The 7,049-nt window shown below is 49.1% G+C and overlaps 1 pseudogene across 1 annotated transcript; it reads right to left on the bottom strand.

Annotated features, from left to right (window-relative positions):
- Window positions 1-5,920: 5,920 nt before the first annotated feature.
- Window positions 5,921-7,003, bottom strand: LOC311376151 (E3 ubiquitin/ISG15 ligase TRIM25-like; annotated as a pseudogene). Its single transcript has one exon. The product of its transcript is annotated as an E3 ubiquitin/ISG15 ligase TRIM25-like (transcript).
- Window positions 7,004-7,049: the final 46 nt, after the last annotated feature.

Raw genomic sequence — 7,049 nt, 5'->3', positions numbered from 1 at the left:
TTCCTCTATCAGCGACTTATACAATAAAAACAAATTATATTAAACAAAACCCCAGCCTATTTAATTTTAAAATAGTATGTCAATATTTTGAATGAATAGGCCTACATTTTTGTTATATATGTCAAATGTTCCTATATATAGCCTATTATTATAGCTTACATACTAATATTTTAAAACATGGTAATGCAAAATGCATCCTGGGATATTTAACGGTCCAAGTCCACACAAGTCACCTCTGATGCGTCCTCGGTGGAACGGCCAGTTTAAGAACGCATGGAGAACACACACAGGTTTTACGACTGTACTTGACTTGATGCGTACTTGGAATTGGAACAGTACTTGGGCTACGACTGATGACGTTTCACGAGAACGCAAAGTACACAAGTACAGACGAGAACGCAAATTGAGAAACGGCCTCTCTCTCTCCCTCATGGACTACAACAATGGACTACAACAATGGACTACAATAGTGGACTACAATAGTGGACTACAATAGTGGACTACAATAGTGGACGTTGTCCGACCACTTTTTTAAATGTCAGCCACAGTTCGGCTTTCGGCCCCAACCTCATTGATCGACCCGGCAACGTTTTCCCACGCCAGTTTTTTGCTTTTGGTGCTGATTCCGGAGGAAAGAGAGCCAAACAAGATCTTATTTCTGGCCTCTACCTCCGAAATCAGCACCTCCACCTCGCATTCACTAAAGTTATTTTTTCTTCCTTTCTCCATTTTCTCCTTTCTCCTAACGAGCGCACTACTGCAGGTTTATTTATACGAATTAGCATATTAAATGAGGGAGGAGACGGGTGGAGATGGAAATGGGTGGAGAGACGGGCACGTGCATGTGCGCTCAATTTCACGTTAATTGGGATGTACAAAGAGAATCTGTGTGAAATCGTGCTTACGCAAGGATTGATACATCCAGATTTTTTTGTGAGCATCAGCTTTCCAGATTTTGGCGTCCGCAAAGTTTTAGTCAGAAATCCACGCAAGTCTTACACAACAACACACAACTCACTGCCTCCCTGCTTCTAGCCAATCAGCTACTAGCCACCACCAATATACTACCCGGCCTTCTTTCATCCGCCGTCATGTCTCGTCTCCACCTTGGATTATCACTCCTGCTACTCCAGACTCTTAGGACTCTCTCCTCTACTCCACCAACTTCTGGCCCACTCAGCTACACCGCCGCTGACCTTCACCGCCTCAACATTAACCATCGTCTCTCTGCTGCTGCTGCCCCTGCAGCCAGCACAGCCGGAATCCTCCGCCGCCGCCGCTACATCCATCCAGGTTCTGGCCCCTCTCGCAACCAACACCTCCCCCATGGCTCACCCATCCCCTCACTCTGGACTAACTCTCGCCCCCCCGTCACCCCCACCTGCCGTACTGCCAACCTCACTAACCTCTGTTCCCCCTCCCCTGCCCCCCCATCCATCTCCCTCGCACTGCTGAACTGTCGCTCCCTCTCCAACAAATCACCCGTTATATCTGAACTGCTACTGGACAATAACATGGATCTGCTCCTCCTCTGTGAAACATGGCAACAGCCCCTGGACTTCTACGCTCTCAATCAAGCCACTCCTTCCAATTACAGTTACATTGCCAAACCCCGCCTCTCTGGCCGAGGGGGAGGCGTTGGCGTTCTTCATAAACAATCCCTGTCCATCACTGAACTGAACCTCAACCTCCCATCTATCTCATCCTTTGAACACCTTGCCTTCTCCCTCCCCAACTCTGTCACCACTGTTCTAATCTACCGTCCTCTGAAGCCACACCCATCTTTTCTCTCTGAACTGTCTGAACTCCTCACCATTGCGTCCTCTCTCTCTTCCTGCCTCCTACTTACCGGTGACTTCAACATCCACACGAACAAGCCGACCGCCCCACTGACATCTGACCTCCTCTCCCTTCTCGCCTGTTTCCACCTCACCAAACACATTGACTTCCCCACCCATACCAAAGGCCATATCCTCCACATAGTCTGCTCCGCCTCCCTACCCGTATCTAACCCCCATCCTCTCCCCTTCCCACTCTCTGCCTCCCTTCTCCCACTGATCATCTCTGCATCCTCTTCTCCGCTCCTCTACCCTCACCCCATAATCCCAAAAAGCGCTCCATTTCCTACCGCAACATCAAATCAGTCAACCCACTCTCACTCTCCCAGCTCATATCCTCTGCCTTCTCCCCTGACTATGCCCCCTCTTCCCCTGACGACTATGCCATCATGCTCAACTCCATCCTTTCTGACTCCCTTGACTCCCTTTCCCCCTGGAAGACTTCCTCTGTCTCATTCACTAACTCCGCCCCCTGGTACACCCCGGAACTCCGCACCATGAAACAGACTGGCCGCCAACTTGAGCGGTTATGCAAGCGAACCCGCCTCACCGTTCACGCCGAAGCCTACAAACATCACATCTCCTCCTACCGTGACGCTCTCCATGCTGCTAAATCCGCCCACTTCTCCACCCTCATCAACAGCACCAACCGGAACCCCCGCATCCTGTTCTCCACCGTCAACAAACTGCTCCAGCCGCCGGACATTAATCCACCCTCCTCACCTGACCTCTGTAACTCTTTCCTCCTCGCCTTTAACCATAAAATCTCCCAAATCAACAGCTCCCTGACTGCCGCCGTTAGTAACTCCTCCACCCCCACCATTCCTATCCCCCCCCCCCTCCCTGACCACCCACCCTTCCCTTCTTTCACTGCCTTCTCCCCTGTTGACTCCTCCCACATTTTGGACATCATCACTGCGTCCAAGACAACCACCTGCTCTCTCGACGCCCTCCCAACGACTCTAACCAAGGCTTGCCTCCCTGTCCTCACCCCCCACCTCACCACCCTCTTCAATCAGTCCCTATCCCTTGGTCATGTTCCCTCTGTCTACAAACTTGCCTCCATCACCCCCATCCTCAAAAAGCCCACCCTTGATCCAGCCAACCTCTCCAACTACCGCCCCATCTCCAACCTGCCGTTCCTCTCCAAAACTCTGGAACGCATTGTCGCCGCCCAACTCCACACCCACCTCCAGTCAAACAACCTCTATGAACCCCTCCAGTCAAACAACCTCTATGAACCCCTCCAGTCAAACAACCTCTATGAACCCCTCCAGTCAAACAACCTCTATGAACCCCTCCAGTCAAACAACCTCTATGAACCCCTCCAGTCAAACAACCTCTATGAACCCCTCCGGTCAAACAACCTCTATGAACCCCTCCGGTCAAACAACCTCTATGAACCCCTCCAGTCAAACAACCTCTATGAACCCCTCCAGTCAAACAACCTCTATGAACCCCTCCAGTCTGGCTTCCGCCCGCTTCACAGCACCGAAACTGCCCTTGTCAAAGTAATCAATGATCTCCTCACCTCTGCAGACTGCGGTGCCCTCAACATCCTGCTTTTACTAGACCTCAGCGCAGCCTTTGATACTGTACACCATTCCATCCTCCTCAAAAGGCTGCGCCAACAGGGTGTTGAGGGCACTGCACTCGACTGGCTCACCTCCTACCTCACCGACAGGCAACAGTTCGTCTCCCTCTCTGGCCACACGTCCACCCTCTCTCCTGTCACGCAGGGGGTCCCTCAGGGCTCAGTCCTCGGCCCCCTTCTTTTCATCTGCTACCTCTTCCCCCTTGGTCACATCATCCGCAAACTCAATCTCGACTTCCACTGTTACGCAGATGACACTCAGATGTACATCAGTACCAAAACCACCCAAAACCCTCCCCTCACCCACATCGAAACCTGCATCTCTACAATAAAAACATGGCTGACCCACAACTTTCTCAAACTTAACAGCGACAAAACAGAGCTCCTCTCATAGGCACCAAATCCACTCTCAATAAAACTGGACCCATCTCACTCACCATTGACGCCTCGACCATCACTCCCTCCCCCCTGGCACGCAATCTTGGAGTTATCCTGGACCCCACCCTCTCCTTCGATCCCCATGTCAGCTCCATTGTCAAGACCTCCTTCTTTCACCTCCGCCGCATCGCCAAAATCAGACACTGCCTCTCCTCCCCCTGCTGCTGAATCCCTTATCCACGCCTTCATCTCCTCCCGTCTTGACTACTGCAACTCCCTCCTCACTGGCATCACCTCTCATTCCCTCCATAGACTCCAAATGGTCCAAAACTCTGCTGCTCGCCTCCTCACTCACACCCGGTCCCCTGAGCACATCACTCCCGTTCTCCACACTCTCCCCTGGCTCCCCGTCAAACAACGTATCAGTTTCAAAATACTCCTGCTGACTTTCAAAGCTCTCCACCACCTGGCCCCGCCCTACCTGTCTGACCTCCTCGTCCCCCATCGCCCCTCCCGAGCCCTCCGATCCTCCTCCACTCTCACTCTAACCGTACCACCCTCCAAACTGAAAACATTCGGTGACAGAGCCTTCTCCAGGGCAGCCCCCCCGACTATGGAACTCTCTTCCCCAACCTGTCCGCGACTCTCCCTCACTTCCCACATTCAAATCCACTCTAAAAACCTCTCTCTTTTCCCAAGCCTACGACCTCCCCTACCCATGACCACCTTCATCCCTGCCCCTGCCCATGTCCCCCTGACACCTTTCATGTTTTTTATGTCTTCCACAATGTCCAGTCTTTGGGTCACTGAAAAGCGCTATATCAATTTCATGAATTATTATTATTATTATTATTAACAGTAGAACACGTATAGTTAAAAGCTTAAACAGCCTCGTTGGTGGATAGCAGCATAGGCTCTGTTTGATTGAATAAGGGTTGTATTTCTTGCCTACTACCTCCCACCGATCCACTGCCTCTCTGTCCTCTCCCTACGCTTCAATCACGTAATGATGATGATCTGACAATGCACGCACATTGTAAAAATAAACAAATAAAGAATGTATCACTACTTATTAATTACTACTAATTATTATTACATAGTTCATGCGTTATATAAGCACCAGTAAAAAAAATGTGTGTTTGTTGTGTGTCAAGTTGTTAACTGATGCTATAGGTTAGACTACGACATAGTAATGTTACCAATAAAAAACATCATAAACATGGCAACATAATTCACTATCTTGCTCAAGGAGTAATTACTCATACATGCTCACACTAATGGTTCAATGCAGTTTGAAGTTTGTTTGAAATAGCGTACCTCATCATCACCCGAAAGAATGGGATGACAGGTTGTCATAGCTTCTTGGCACATACCGCCTACCGTAGTTGCAACCAGGTTGCAACGTCCATTTTAAAAAGCGAGCACTGTTCGTTTGAATGCACTATATCATTTTACCACGAGATGGGAGTAATTCCTACACAGTGTCCCTTTAAGCTATGTAGCTTTATCATGTTTTCAACCTCACTTTACACTGCAGCACTCACAACATTGTCTTCAGGGAAAAACATTTTACATGTTTCATTTTGTTCTGTAAAATAAATCTTTATATTTTAAGAATATTGAATGTACATTTGACAGCCCTAAATCAAACTAATCAGATACTTACACTTGTTTAGAGCTGATCTCAGGTCAGCCACCTTCTCCAGCTCCATGTTCAGTGTCTCCTCCAGTTGATCCTGGGATCTCCTCACGAGGTTAGTAGGGGGAGAGACTGGTGAGGCTACAAGCAGAGGAAAGCCAAGAAGAGGTTCAATATGAAGACCCTGATTGGGAAGACATTCAAGAACATGGTGTTCAAGAACACCACCTGTGTTCAGAGCAGAGTGGAACGATCACATCGTGTTTTGGGGAGACAAAAAACGTAGGATTTCATTCATGTTCTCGAGATGATTGGTCTTGTTTTACTAACAGTGATAAAATGGCATCAATTTTGGGTTCAATTGCTCTTCAAAAAGAATATGACCGAACAGCGGTATGGGCGGTGTGGCACAGTATCATACCGGAGACATTCCGGATCATTGGACAACCCTAAGACGAATCAAACACTTACACTTCTTCTTCTTCTTCTTCTTCTTTACATCTGGTTTAGGGACAGGCACCTTCCCCATCTGCATGTTCAGTGTCTCCTCCAGCTGATCCAGGGCTCTCCTCAAGGTCCCAACGTATGACGGAGGACGGACCTCCACCGTGGTCCAGTCCCTGGTGGGTGGAGGATCCTTCAGGGATCTGAAGGTCTGGAGGAGGTGGAGGTCTTCAGTGTGTGAGAGCTGCTTCACCTCTGATCTTCTATTGGTCAGATCTTCTATTTCCTGCTCCAGCTCTTTGATGAGGCCTTCAGCTTCTGTCTCTGTGGATTTCAGTTTCTCTTTAACCGTTTGGTTGTGATCATCCTGGCACTTTTCAACAGAGCGCTTCAGAGCAGTGAAGACCTGCACACCATCGGCTATCTCTTTGTCTGCGTCTGCTTTGCTACGTCCCACTGTGTCTCTGATGTCCTTAATCTTTCGTTGTCTCTCCTGGATCATCTGCTGAACTTCAGCCTCTATCTTCGCCAGCTGGGCAGTCTTCACTTCATATTCCTCCTTTAGAGGTACAACAGGATGGGACTTGTGGTCACCCTCTGTGCAGAACAGACACACACACACATCTGTTCAGTCTGGCAGAAGAGCTCCAGAAGTCTGTCGTGTTTCTTACACATCCTGTCCTCCAGACGGTCCATAGGCTCGACCAGCTGATGTCTCTTCAGGCTTGCGACTCTCTGATGAGGCTCCAGGTGGGTGTGGCAGTAAGAGGTAAAACACATTAGGCAGGACTTCACCGCCTTCAGCTGGGTCCCAGTACAGATGTCACAGGGAACTTCTCCTGGTCCAACACAAGGCTGCTCTTTGACTCGTACAGAACTTCTAAACCGATCAACCATCCCTGATATGAAGGTATTGACCTGTAAATCAGGTCTTGTGTGGGACAGCTTGTTGCAAACGGGACATTTGTACTGGACTTGGTCATCCCAGAACGTTGAAATACAGGTTCTGCAGAAGTTGTGTCCACATGGTGTGGAGACTGGGCTGTTGAACACATCCAGACAGATGGAACATGAAAAGTCCTCTTCAGACCAAGAAGTAGCAGAGGCCATTCCTAGAAAACATGGATAACAATAGTAAAATAACAGTTTGAACTTG

This window comes from Micromesistius poutassou (genome assembly GCF_964030765.1).
Source record: "Micromesistius poutassou genome assembly, contig: SCAFFOLD_3781, whole genome shotgun sequence".
Taxonomy (NCBI): Eukaryota; Metazoa; Chordata; class Actinopteri; order Gadiformes; family Gadidae; genus Micromesistius; species Micromesistius poutassou.
The sequence above is the reverse complement of the archived record's forward strand: the minus strand, read 5'-3'. Positions and strand labels throughout refer to the sequence as shown.